Below are 14,506 nucleotides of genomic sequence, written 5' to 3'. Positions count from 1 at the left end.
AACCAATTGTTAATTGTGACTGTGTAACTTAAGAAGTTTCTTTATGCAATCAACTGCACATTATTGGTATTTGCTTTTGGAAACGGGAATGGCTTCACTTTTAATAAATTAATACAATCCTTTCAACTCTAATGCCATGACACTGCACATAATTCAGTAGTTTTTTTCTCTTTTGGTTATAATTAGGAATTGGAATCGTATCAAAAACGGTATTTGGATAAACGCATCCAGTATCCGAATATATTCGGATATCCGTATACTTTTATTGGTAAACTACAAAAGACTGCCGTCAACATCACTAACAACATCACAACACTTTGAATACGATATTAAGCACGTTTAACACACAACTGAACAAAACAATGCCTTAATATGATGAATTTATTAAAATCATTTTAAGTTTACAAAAAATATCAAAGTCGTAAAAGATATTTGTTAAAATACTCGTAAAACTGATACAAACTCAAGCAAGCTAGATATTTTACATTATATATACCTTTTGCACAGGTTAAGAAATTCGCACAGATAGCAAGCAGAACTCAATTCAATTGATTGTTTATGCAACAGTGAAGAAAGACACATCTTTATTGATATTGTGTTTTATTACAGAAAGAGATTGGTATTGACCACTTGAAAAACAAATTAATGTACAGAGCACATGTCTGATAACTGTTGCACCTGTTAAATGAAGCCCAGTAGCTATTTGTCGTCAGTTGTCGGTCAAATTAAATGGACCATAAAACAAAACACGAACGTGCAAGTGAACAATTAGCCAACAAGGATATTATCGCCATAATGATGAGGGTACTGTCATGGGAACCTGTTGAGTAGCTACCAATTTACGGATGTATGATAGTCTGTCAACGATGTCTGGTGAACAGATTAAGGTCGAAATATACGTTAAGCAAGATAACGTGCATAAGATAATGTTTAATATCGTTTATTTATAGCATTCGGGTCCCCTTTTTCTATCCGGATACTTGACCAGTATTTGGATATCTAGTTATCCGGATATTCGTCACCATCCCTAGTTGTTACTTATTATTGAAGTGTATTTTAGATTGTTTGCAATCAACTGTACCTCATTGCTGTTCCATGTTTCTACATGAGCCTCGTTATGGAAAAACCTGGCTTTATGCAGTCCGCAGAGCTAATCAAGGACAACAATTTTAGCTTTTATACAATTTCATTAAAGAGAAGGTCTCTTTTTTTATGAAAATCAAGTGTAGGCAGAAAGTTTCATCTCTGATTAGCATGTGCAGACTGGACATGCTAATCTGAGACGACACTTTACGCACATGCATTAAACCCAGTTTTTCCAAGCAACAAGGCTCATATTGTTTTTAGTTTACCTATGACCCGAACAGCACTTATCCACCCAAGGTCTGGCCGAACTTCCTGGATAAGTGGGACAAACATCATGTGAGGATGCCCTGTTCCAACATGAATGAATATCTTGTCAATAACAAGGTCAGCTGCAGAATTAGAATCATTTACACTGCATTTTACATTTATATTGGTTGGCATACAATATCACGGTTAAAAACAATGGTTCTTTAGGGTACAGAATTTTTCGATTCCTCTTTTTAAATTTGAAAACATTAGTTATTTAATCGGTGAGTTGCGATGTGTTTGTAACATCTGTCTGGGTCAATCTGGTGGAGGACGCAACTACTTGAGGTGGGCTCAGTTTAACGCATGTTAATTAATTAGTCCAGCTTTTTGACAAAAACAAACTGTACAAATTAATACAGTCAAAACCCGATGGCTCAAACTCGCTTTTCTCGAATTTTTAGTTGGATCGAACTATCATCGAAGCACCGAATTTTTATCGCTATATATACATATAAATTTCTGTCGGATGTCTCGAACAAAAAATATATCCTAAAGATATCTCAGCCGAGTTAAAATAAATGTCTGGGTAAAAAGCAAGGTAAGAAGCCACATGTATTATAAAATCATCAAACAAGCTGCCTTGGACCGTGTATTTGTTTTCATGAGATATGACATATAATGGTGTTTTCATGTTTCATTTATAATTGCATATGTATTGCATTGATTTAGAACATTAATTAGTCCCCTACCGGAGAGGGACGTATGGTTTGCGCTCTGTGTGTCTGTCAGTCTGTCTGCATCCTGCGATAACTTTAACAGTTCTACATATTTTTTCATGAAACTCGACAAATAGACAGACTGCAATATGGAGATTCTGCACATCATTTCATTTTGTTCCTACGTCAATAATTCTGTTTGCTATGCCAACAAATAAACTAGAAATATTGCTGAAAAATGGTGGATCCTGCGTAGGTAGGGGGCTTTTATTGCTTGGCTTGGCAATAGTCTTGTTGTTTTTTAGCTCTACTGGCCATAGGCCAGAAGAGCTTATGGGATGGCATGGTGTCTGTTTGTGGTTGTGTGTGTGTGTGTGTGTGTGTGTGTGTGTGTGTGTGTGTGTGTGTGTGTGTGTGTGTGTGTGTGTGTGTGTGTGTGTGTGTGTTTGCGTGCGTGCGTGCGTGCGTGCGTGCGTGCGAGCGTGCGAGCGTGCGTGCGTGCGTGCGTGCGTGCGTGCGTGCGTGCGTGTGTGTGTGTGTGTGTGTTGTGTGTGTTGTGTGTGTGTGTGTGTGTGTGTGTGTGTGTGTGTGCGTGCGTGCGTGCGTGCGTGCGTGCGTGCGTGCGTGCTCGCGTGCGTGCGTGCATGCGTGTGTGTTAGACTTTCTCTTGTTTATCCGATAAAGTCCACAGTTTTCATCTGATTCTTTTTAAACTTTCTCAGTGTCTTTATATTAATGAGGACTCAAACCCTATTGAAAATGGGTTACATCAGAGTAAAAACTCCAGAATTATCTCCCCTTGAATTTGAGAAAATTGTGAAATAAGGCTTGTTTATCCGATAAAGTCCACATTTTTCATCCGATTCTTTTCAAACTTGCTCAGTGTCTTTATATTAATGAGGACTCGAACCCTTTTAAAATGGGTTACATCAGAGTAAAAGTCCAGATTTCAGAATTATCTCCCCTTGAATTTGAGAAAATTGTGAAATTAGGCTTGTTTATCCGATAAAGTCCACAGTTTTCATCCGATTATTTTTAAACTTGCGCAGTGTCTTTATATTAATGAGGACTCGAACCCTATTGAAAATGGGTTACATCAGATTAAAAAGTTCAGAATTATCTCTCCTTGAATTTGAGAAAATTGTGAAATAAGGCTTGTTTACGCAATAAAGTCCTCAGTTTCATCCAATCATTTCCCAACTTGCACAGTGTCTTTATCTGAATGATGAGTCAAACCCTATTGAAAATGAGCAATATTGAAGTATTAAGTCCAGAATTATCTACCCTTGTATTTGAGAAAAAAATTGAAAATATTTAACATTTTGCCATAACTTTTGCAATATTGAAGATAGCAACTTCATATTTGGCATGCATGTGTATCTCATGGAGCTTCACATTTTGAGTGGTGAAAGGTCAAGGTCATCCTTCAAGGTCAAAGATTTAAAAAAAGCCGTGCAGAAGGGGACATAGTGTTCCCGACAAACACATTGCTTGTTTGTTTACATATAAAGTTCTATCCTTTCGAAACTTCACCGGATGTTTTATATCATCAAAGGCCAGAACCCCATTGAGAGTGAAGACAATTTGTCCAACTTATTGTTGAAAAGGAGCCATTTGAAGTTTCAAATTTTACGTTTCTTCTTGTTTATGCGATAAATTAACCATTTTGGGTCTGTTTTTTTAAAACTTACTCAGATTGTTCATACTATCAAGGGCTTGAGCCCTATTGATTCCAGCCAGTAGAGCGATTCAGGCCCTCATGGGCCTCTTGTTTTAATTTATCTAAAGGCATGTCTCTTATTTGCATATTTGCAGTTTAATGTACTAACTGGATTTTTGTAATAAAGTATTTTTTTTATTATATGCTTTCCTTTGTTTCATTGAGAAATATGTGCGATCTTTGACTCATTATTCACAGTTAAATTGTTAAAGGAGGGCATTAATTTTGACAATGTAACACAATAACTCGATAAAATTATCCAGTTTATCCCTTTTATAGTGTAAACAAAGGGTTTAAATCTTTAAATAAAAAGAAAATTAATAGATTTTGGTGAATTGTTGATTTTAATCAGCTCGTAAAAATATAAATTTCTCTGATCACTGGTGAATTAGAATCAATAATCTACCAAAACCACCCAATATCCTCTCTTTAAATATTGTTTGCGTTTCTAGATAGTAAAACGCTGGAATTTAGTTCAAAGAGTGCTCATTGATGAAATTAAAAGTCCACAGGATTTTGCTGTAAGTAAACTCTTATTCAGTTTTAATTAATAAATTAGTAGTTTCGTTAAATTCTCTTTATAATGCTTTTATTTAGAATGTAATTATATTTAGAACTAACTTAGTGAAAGATTGAAAGAAGCATGTCCATTTCAAAATAAATAGTTTTACTAACTTACTCAAGATTATTTACATTCTTATGAGTAGCAAAATGAGGACTGTAGGTTATTCATGGAGTATATGTAAGTAAACAATGATTGTTTTGTTGTTGTTTTACAGGAAAAGGTCTTGGAATATAATGACCAGTATTATGAAAAGTGGGATTTCAAAACATTCATTTCGTTTTTTGATGTGGTAAGTTTAAATGTTGATCCTGACAGTGGGTTGTGAGTTTCATGTGTTCATGTTTGTACATAAAATATTTAGTGGTAGTTAAGTTTTGAAGTATAATTTATACATGCTATTTTGTTAAAGTGGCATGTTTCTGTGTTGTATTCAATTTTAGTGATTAGTTGATTAGTTAAACAAATTTATTATGTCAGTAGTTTTATGCCAACTGTCTAATTTTTTTTTAAACGCTAAACATGAAGTTTTTCCGAACTTCATAAATTCATTCCAAGTCTATACTTATTCTCCAACCTGATCATGTACTCTAATTGGCATCATAAACATCCAGATAAATGCGGTGTTCACATTTTTCTTTTGTTATAAAATGAGCCTTCCTCTGGTAAACAAGGGCTTAATGCATGTTCGAAAAGTGTTTCCCCAGATAAGCCTGTGCAGGTCGCAGAATTATGGAAGACTCTTCTTAACAAAAATCCAGTCTAGGTGGAAAGTGTCATCCCTGCTTAGCCTGTGTCAACTGCGCAGGCTTATCTGGGATAACACTTAACGCACATGCATTAAGCCCCGTTTTCCCAGAAAGAGGCTCGAATGTTTAAATTTCTGTTAACCCCAGGCTTCAAAGGAGGAAAAGCAGCATTTCTTCTCAAGTGAGGGAGCACTTAGAAAGATGGCCAATCTGGCTCTGATGCTGCCACATTTGTGCCCAACAGTATGTATGACATATATTATCTCATAATAACAGGGCTATATTTGTCTGAACAATGCTGACACATGTTGTCACACAGTATAATAAGTAGATCTGAAACTTAAAATTTTGTGTCCGAATTAAGTATCCCTGTTTTAAATACAATCACTGTTTAATGTTCTAAGAAATAAGCCAACATAGATATAAAAACTGTGATTACAATTCAGTTTAACCATTAGGTAGCTGAAACATGTGAAAACACCTTTAAAGACATGTTGGTTCATACCATAAAAACCTTTATTTCATTTTAATTTCATTAATTGACATTGGATCAAATCCATTTGACTTTATTAGGCAATGCACTTTTTCATACATGCTTGCGCCTTGCTCTGAAAAAAATGTGGCTTAATGCACATGCCTAAAGTTCCAGATTAGCCTATGTAATCCTCACAGGCTAATAAGGAACAACATTTACCGCTTTTATTGTTTTTCTTTGGATTAAACGAATTATGTTCTTAGTGAAAATTAGTTTATGCGGAGAGTGTCATCCCTGATTAAGTGATAAGCTTCTGCAAACTGCTAAGGGTGATCTTGGACAACACGTTACGCACATGCATTAAATCCTGTTTTCCCAGAGTGTGGCTCATACAAACCCAGCCTTGTACTAAGAACACCTCTTTAATAGCTTGATGGAAGATTAAAAAAAAATATTTCTGAATAACCTTAATTAAAATATTATAGAAAATAAAGGAAATTTGTCTGCCATAAGTTTTGGTAGAATTTTGCCATTGTCTTTTTTTTTATGCCCCAACATAGTGTCCGTCCATACATACGTCTGTACGAACCAAGTCCCAAAGCTTGTGTTTTAAACTAATCAATAACTTATTGGTGGATAGTGCGAAAGCTTTCGCAGTGTAACCACCTTTATGTTTAGATGATCGTAAAGAGCAGAATTATGGCTCTTTGTGTGTTTGTGTGTTTTCTTAGCTCACCTGAGCACAATGTGCTCATGGTGAGCTTTTGTGATCGCGTTTTCTCCGTCGTCCGTTGTGCGTCGTGCGTCATCCGTCGTGCGTTTTGCGGCGTCAACATTTGCCTTGTTATTATTATTATTATTATTATTATTTTTTTTTTTTTTATTATTATTATTATTATTATTATTATTATTATTATACCGGATTTATATAGCGCCCTTTTCATGCAAGAGTGCACGTCCAAAGGCGCTTTACATAAGAACATTTGACGATTCGCAGTTACGAATACATTTTGCAACACTGTTTCAAAAGAAATCGATCAAAACTACTCAATTATACTATAAAACTACTCTTTTATACTATAAGTTTTACGTAAAAACATGCACAGTAACCCTAGATTAGAAAGATCAACAAGACACTATAAAACTACCCTATGTGTATAGCTATAAGACAATTAATGAAGCAATAAAATCTAAAACTTAAACAATAAGTACTCCGTAAAACAAAAAACAAAAAAACATGCACAGTAACCATAGATTAGAAAGATCGGCAAGACAAACCAGAGACAAAACAGAGACAGAAACGAAGGTAGATCACGAGTCCACAAACCCCAAAGGAATAATTATGCTTCCTTTAAAAGGGTAAAATCAAGTTCATGTTGATTGAGACAAGGGTTACGTCAGGATACCAGTGCCACGAGTCCACAAACCCTCAAAGGAATAATTATGCTTCCTTTGAAAGGGTTAATTCAAGTTCATGATGATTGAGATTTTATATAATGACTTTAATAAACCACTGCTTATATTGCATTAGATTGGAGGAAGTTTTCAGTGCCTTTTTGAATGAATTCAGTGTTAAAGAACCTCGAATGTTTGATGGAAGTGAGTTCCAGAGTTTGGGAGCAGCGTACATGAAACTTCGCTCCCCGTATGATACGGATTTAATCTTCGATGGAATCACTAATGAAGTCGCTTCGTTCTTTGATCTCAAGTTTCGCCTTGGTTCGTAGACTTCAAGTAGGTTTTTCAGATATACAGGCGATTTCCATTTAAGGCTTTGAACGCATTGGTTAGTATTTTGAAGTGGATTCTTTTTTCTACTGGGAGCCAGTGTATTTCTTTTAGGATCGGTGTTACTATAGCGGGATGTTCTTGTGATAACACGCGCCGCAGTGTTTTGAACATTTTGTAGTTTCTTGATAGCTGATGTTTGTGTTCCATACAGCAGTACATTGCAATAGTCTAGCCGAGACGTGACAAGTAAATTGACCAAGGATTTTGTGGCATTTCGTGTAAGATATTTCCTGATGTGACCTAACATCACATGTGTTAACACTCTAGAAGCCCCATTTATTGTCCAATCTTTATAAAATTTTATCAGAATATTGGTTTCAATAATATCTTGGATGAGTTCGAAAATGGTTACGTTTGCTTGAAAAACATGGCTGCCAAGGGGCGGGGCATTTTTCCTTATATGGCTATATATGGCTATAGTAAAATCTTGTTAACGCTCTAGAGGTCACATTTATTGTCCGCTCTTCATGAAACCTGGTCAGAAGATTCATCCTAAAAATATGTTGGACGAGTTCAAAAATGATGCCGGTTGGTTGAAAAACATGGCCGCCAGAGGGCGGGGTATTTTTCCTTATATGGTTATAGTAAAACCTTGTTAACACTCTAGTGGCCACATTTATTTTCCGATCTTCATGAAAATTGGTAAGAAGATTGGTTCTTATGATATCTTGGACGAGTTTGAAAATGATTTCTATTGCTTGAAAAACATGGCCCGAAGGCGGGGCATTTTTCCTAATATGGCTATATATTGCTTTTGTAAAACCTTTTTAGCACTCTAGAGGCCACATTTATTGTCCAACCTTATTGAAACTTGGTCAGAATATGTTTCCCAATAATATGCTGGACGAGTTCGAAAATGGTTGCGTTTGCTTGAAAAACATGGCTGCAAAGAGGCGGGGCATTTTCACTTATATGGCTATAGTTAAATCTTGTTAACACTATAGGGGCCACATTTATTATCCGATCTTCAAAATAATTGGTCAGAAGATTCATCCTAACAATATTATGAAAGAGTTCAAAAATGATGCCGGTTGATTGAAAAACATGGCCGCAAGGGGGCGGGGCATTTTGTCTTATATGGCTATAGTAAAACCTTCTTTAACACTTTAGAGGCCACACTTATTTTCCGATCTTCATGACACTTTATCAGAAGATTTGTCCCAATCATATCTTGGATGAGTTCCAAAATAGTTTTGGTTGCGTTAAAAACATGGTCACAAAGGGGCAGGGCATTTTTCCTTATATGGCTATATATGGCTTTAGTAAAACCTTGTTAACACTATAGAGGCCACATTTATTCATGACAGTTGGTCAGAAGATTGGTCTCAATGATATCTTGGATGAGTTTGAAAATGGTTACGTTGGCTTGAAAAACATGGCTGCCAAGGGGCGGGGCATTTTCACTTATATGGCTATATATGGCTACAGTAAAATCTTGTGAACACTCTAGAGGCCACCTTTATTGTCCGATCTTCATGAAACTTGGTCAGAAGATGTATCCCAATAATATCTTGGAGGAGTTGAAAAATGATGCCGATTGGTTAAACATATGGCCGCCAGGGGGCTGGGCATTTTTTCTTATATATCGCTATAGTAAAACCTTGTTAACACTCTAGAGGCCACATTTATTTTCTGATCTTCATGAAACTAGGTCAGAAGGTTTGTGCCAATGATATCTTGGATGAGTTCGAAAATGGTTTCGGTTGTTTTAAAAACCTGGCCACCAGGGAGCAGGGCATTGTTCCTAATATGGCTATACATGTATATTGCTTTTAGTAAAACCTAATTAACACTTTAGAGGCCACATTTATTGTCCGATCATTATGAAACTTGGCCAGACGATTTGTTCCAATGATATATTGGATGAGTTTGAAAATGGTTCTGGTTGGTGGAAAACATGGCCGCCAAGGGGCGTGGCATTTTTCCTTATATAGCTATAGTAAAACATTGTTAACACTCTAGAAGCCATAATTATTGTCCGATTATCATGAAACATTGTCAGAAGATTTGTCCTAATGATATCTTGGACAATTTCGAAAATGGTTCTAGTTTCTTGAACAATATAGCCACCAGGGTGCTGGGCATTTTTCCTTATATGGCTTCATGATTCTTCATGACACTTTGTCAGAATATTTGTTTAAATTATATCTTGGATGTGTATGAAAATGGTTCTCGTCTGTAGAAAAACTGGCTGCGAGGGTGTTCACTGGTCATGAAAGTTGGTAAGAACATTTTGTTCTTATGACATTTTGAGCTGCATAGAACAGGTCAGTTCCTTTGAATCTCAGGTGACTTTGGGCCTTTCAGGCCCTCTTGTCTTCTATATAATATATAACCTGAAGCTTTTGTTTCCAATATTTTTTAATGGGTGAATCTCGCTCAAACATTCACAGTTTGATGACCTTTTTGTGTAAGTATATATACAGAGAGTTTTTTTGTATTGAAGCAACTGACTTGTGGATTTTTCTGTGTCACATCTACTTAAGGTGTTGTGTTTTTACTTGTTCATAATTAACCTTGATGAATTCACATTAATTGCCATATTGTATTATCTCTCTCTTGTAGCAGTGGCAGAACAATCAACAAATAAGGTCGCTAGCAGAATTTTCTCATGTTTACTTGCATGCTGTTTTATTTCTTTACAGCCCATTCCATTGTTAAAGAAAGACACCAACATGAGTGTGACCTTAAGTCAGCAGCAGATTGGTTGCCTCCTGGCCAATGCGTTCTTCTGCACGTTTCCACGCCGCAACTTCAGCAAAAGATCGTCAGAGTTAACCATCCAACCATCAACTTTAACACGTATGGATTCACTGACAAGAAGTTAAATAAAATCCTTATTTGAGAAAAGGACATGTTTGCAGTAAATATTGTTGTTTTGTTAAGAAGTTGTTATGTTTACTACTTTGCAACTATATTGTAAAAATAAAACATACATATGTGTTCATGAAATACCTTTTGTACCATTTATGGATCAATAAGGAATTAAATTTGGTTGTGAGTAAAATAATATTTTGGTCATTGTATTTCTTGCAAGTATGTTGATTGTTTCAGACTGTTATGTGGCCTACCATCAGCTGTGAGTTGAGATGCATTCTTCATTATTTCTACCGATGTTTTAAAAGAAGTAAGTGTAAGATCCTTTTTTCTCAATCACTTGTTGAATTACCATAAACAATCGCTTTGCACTTAAACAAGTTAACTGTGATAAGTTATATAAGGAATGTATTAGTTACCACCTGGCCAACTTTCTTAAAATCAGCTTTACTTAATATAAATAAGTAAATTGCTGGATGTAACAAGTGGTGACATGGTTGCTATTTGCATGCTTTGACATTAGATGATAAACGAATTGCATTACATTTTATGGAATAAGAACTAATAGTACTGTAAATTATTTAATTGTGCTACACATGGACACGTTTGGTATCAAATTATCAAAGCAAAGAGATCAGAAAAATTTTAATAAGATATTTTTCAATATTATTTATTGTGATCACCAAGATAATGTGTTTTCCAAAGAAAATCTTTCTGATGTAGTAAATTTGGGTTTAGATGAGTCGTTTTGTCTGTTAAATATGTATGTTCATATAACTGTTGTTACTAGACTTTACAAAGACCATCTCTGCCTTTCACCTGAAAGATTCCATTAATCTATGATGTCCAAAAAATTATATTGCTTAAATAACTGTCAACACAATTTCAATAAGCTGACATCGTAATACTCTATGACCTTTCAGTGCCACTGGGAACGGTGACTTTCACCAGACAATGTGTCAAGGACCTGCCGAAATGGGGAGAGGAGAAAACAACCCTGCGAGGGCGTCACGTCTCCTCTAAGGATACCACTGAGGATGATGGGAAGGGATTGCTGCAGGTGAGGGGCAGAACTAGGTTTGGTAAAATCTGAACATCTGGAGTTCTTTCATATCTGTGTACAGAATAATTATATTTGCTTGACCATTGAATAAAGTTCAAGTTAGTTCTCTGTTGCGATGTAATAGGTGAAATTAAATTATTCGTTGTTCATAAGTTATCTTTTTTATAAAGTATGTTGTTAACACAATATTATAAATTAGACACAACAGTTACCTGCCTTAAAGTCAATCAGCTTCATTCAAAATTATTTCATATTCTTCCCCTTTACAAATTGTAATGCTAGGCCTTTAACACTATTATTTACAAATCATATTACAATGTATAAGAAATACTAGAATATGTATTGCATTTTTTTTACAAAATAAGTTTGGAAAAAAAGTGTATACATATATGGAAGAGATAAGTTCATTTTAATAGCATAAATACGTTACCTGTCATTTAATAGCTACTACCTTTCCAAGGTGGGTTTATTTAAAGTTATGCCTAAAGGCTGAGTGCATTCAAGCGTGCACGTGACATTCTCTTTAACAATAATACACTGCGAGAACGTTAATCATTTGCATTATGTGCAAATAATGAAATTAATGTGCCGTGTATATGTTTAGACACGTTTGAGTATTTGTCTAACAACTTATTATCGGTGTTTTTCCGTTTATGGTATTAAACTTTTGTTTAAATTATAACACATACGCGTAACATGTGTTCATGTAGGAAATGGTGTATTCAAGCGTGCACGTAACGTTCTCTTTTAGAATAATATACTGAGAGAATGTCAATCATTTGCATTATGTGCAATAATGATTTTAATGTGCCGTATAGCAATCTGGTAGATGACCAGTTAATTGTTTCATATGTATTATTCTTGTCTTTTATGTACTGGCTACACGAAGGTCGCAGATAAAAAGAAAATAGGACCTTCCACAGCCGGAAGAATTGAGACGATCCTGTTCCTGTGTGGCTTCGCCACCCTGCACCGTGCAAGATGTTGACCACGTGGCTTTGGCCATGCGTCGGTCGACGTCAGACCATTTTGCTTCCGCCATACTTCGGTCTTTGCACGGTACCAGGCAAGACAACGTGGCTTTTGCCATACGTCGGTCGTCGTCAGACTATATGGCTCCCGCTATACGTCGGTCTTTGCCCGTTGACGTCGACCACATGGCTTCGGCCATGCGTCGTTCGACGTCAGACCATATGGATCCCGCCATACTTCGGTCTTTGTACGATACCGGGTAAGACGACGACCATGTGGCTCTTGCCATACGTCGGTCGACGTCAGACTATGTGGCTCCCGCCATACGTCGGTCATTGCCCGGAGATGTCGACCACATGGCTTCGACCATGAGTCGGTCGACGTAGGACCATATGGCTCCCGCCATGCTTCGGTCTTTGCCTGGTAATAAGCATGACGACGACCACGTGGCCTAGGCGATTTGTCGGTCGACTGAAGACCATATGGCTCGTGCCATACGTAGGTCTATGCTCAGTGACGTCGATCACGTGGCTTCGGCCGGTTCCATTTGTACCGGGCAAGACGTCGATCACATGGCTTCGGCTATGCGTCGGTCGACTGAAGACTGTATGGCTCCCGTCATACTTCGGTCTTTACCTGGTAACGGGTAAGACGTCGACCGCGTTGGCTTCGGCCATACGTCGTTCAACTTAAGACCATATGGCTCCCACAACTCGTCGGTCTTTGCCAGGTGACGTCGACCACGCGACTTCGGCCATGCTTCGGTCGACGTCAGTCCATAGAAGAACGGGTACCGGGCAAAACGTCGACCACATGGTTTAGGCAATGCGTCGTTTGACTGAAGACCATATGGCTCCCACCATACTTCGGTCTTTGTCCGGTACCGGGAAAGACGTCGACCACCTGGCTTCGGCCATAAGTCGGTCGACTGAAGACCTTATGGCTCCCTCCATACGTCGGTCTTTGCCCGGTGAAGTCGACGAAGCAACTTCGGCCATGCGTCGGTCGACGTCAGACAATATGGATTCCGCCATACTTCGGTCTTTACCCGGTAACGTCACCAGTTATAGTATGACCGGTCCGGTCATTGGTCATTGACCGGTCCAGACCGGCACCAGTCACTGGGGCCCGGTCCGGTGCCCGGTACCGGCCACTGGGTGTTGCCTGGTGACGTCACCGGTCATATTATGACCGGTCCGGTCACCAATCATTACCGGTCCGGTCCGAGTACCGGTCATTGACCGGTCCGGTCCGAGTACCGGTCATTGACCGGTCCAGTTCGGTCATCAGTCACCGGGTGTAACCCGGTGACGTCACTGGTCATTTTATGACCGGTCCGGTCACCGGTCATTGACCGGTCCGGTCCGGGAACCGGGCAGGACATCAACCATGTGGCTTCAGCCATGTGTCGGTCGAATTCAGACCATATGGCTCCCGCCATACTTCGGTCTTTTCCCGGTACCGGGCAAGTCGTCGACCACGTGGCTCCAACCATACGTAGGTCGATATCAGACCATGTGGCTCCCGCCTTGCATAGATCTTTGCCTGGTGACGTCGACCGCGTTGTTTTGACCATGCGTCGTTCGACGTCAGACCATATGGCTCCCACCATACTTCGGTCTTCACCCGGTTAAGTCACCGGTCGTATTATGACCGGTCCGTCCACCGGACACCGGTCATTGAACGGTTCGGGCACCGGTTACCGGTCATCGAATCCAAATACTATATGGATTCGGCAGGCTCCAAGTCACTTTGTTCCTTTTATATACTGATACTCTACCGGAGAACGCCGGTTTCCAAAGTCAACTCCGCTGACTTGGTCTCTGGTCGACCTTCCTCCATAGCTATTCTGGTGCTGGATAATGAACCACTGATGCAAGAAGCTTATGAAATACCTCCGTCTGGTATTCCGTTTTCTGACTCAGCCGGCTACATGCAGATCACTGGTTTTGCAGATGGTTCGGCTGAAGCGGGCTCGGAGTCTAACTTTGAAGCCGAACATTACTATTTGGCCTCTATTAATCAGGTCTATAAATTATGTTCGAGACCCTAGGTGATGACTTTTTACCCCGCCCTTCCCTGTCGGCAACAGGCTCTGCAGTGACCGTCACATGTCGTCTTTCTATCGGAATTGGAATCTTGAAAGGATTTTTAAATAAAGGGCAAACCCAAACCGATCAGAAATCTTTGAAGCCTTCAAACGGCAAAGACGGACTTCCCTAAGGTCACCCCTAGGGATTTCATCTTTCTACTACCACACCTCCGATGCCGAGGTACCAGGTGCAGCCATACGTCTGCACTTCGCA

General features: G+C 38.5%; 1 long non-coding RNA gene across 1 annotated transcript; it reads left to right on the top strand.

The window, feature by feature from the left end:
* The first annotated feature begins 4,514 nt into the window (after window positions 1-4,514).
* LOC127857549 (uncharacterized) lies at window positions 4,515-10,140 on the top strand. The gene is made up of 3 exons (XR_008038421.1): window positions 4,515-4,625; window positions 5,230-5,325; window positions 10,012-10,140. It is a non-coding gene; the product is annotated as an uncharacterized LOC127857549 (long non-coding RNA).
* The last annotated feature ends 4,366 nt before the right edge of the window (window positions 10,141-14,506 follow it).

This window comes from Dreissena polymorpha, chromosome 14, assembly GCF_020536995.1.
Source record: "Dreissena polymorpha isolate Duluth1 chromosome 14, UMN_Dpol_1.0, whole genome shotgun sequence".
Lineage (NCBI taxonomy): Eukaryota > Metazoa > Mollusca > Bivalvia > Myida > Dreissenidae > Dreissena > Dreissena polymorpha.
Note: the sequence above shows the minus strand (reverse complement) of the source record. Positions and strands in the feature narration are given on the sequence as shown.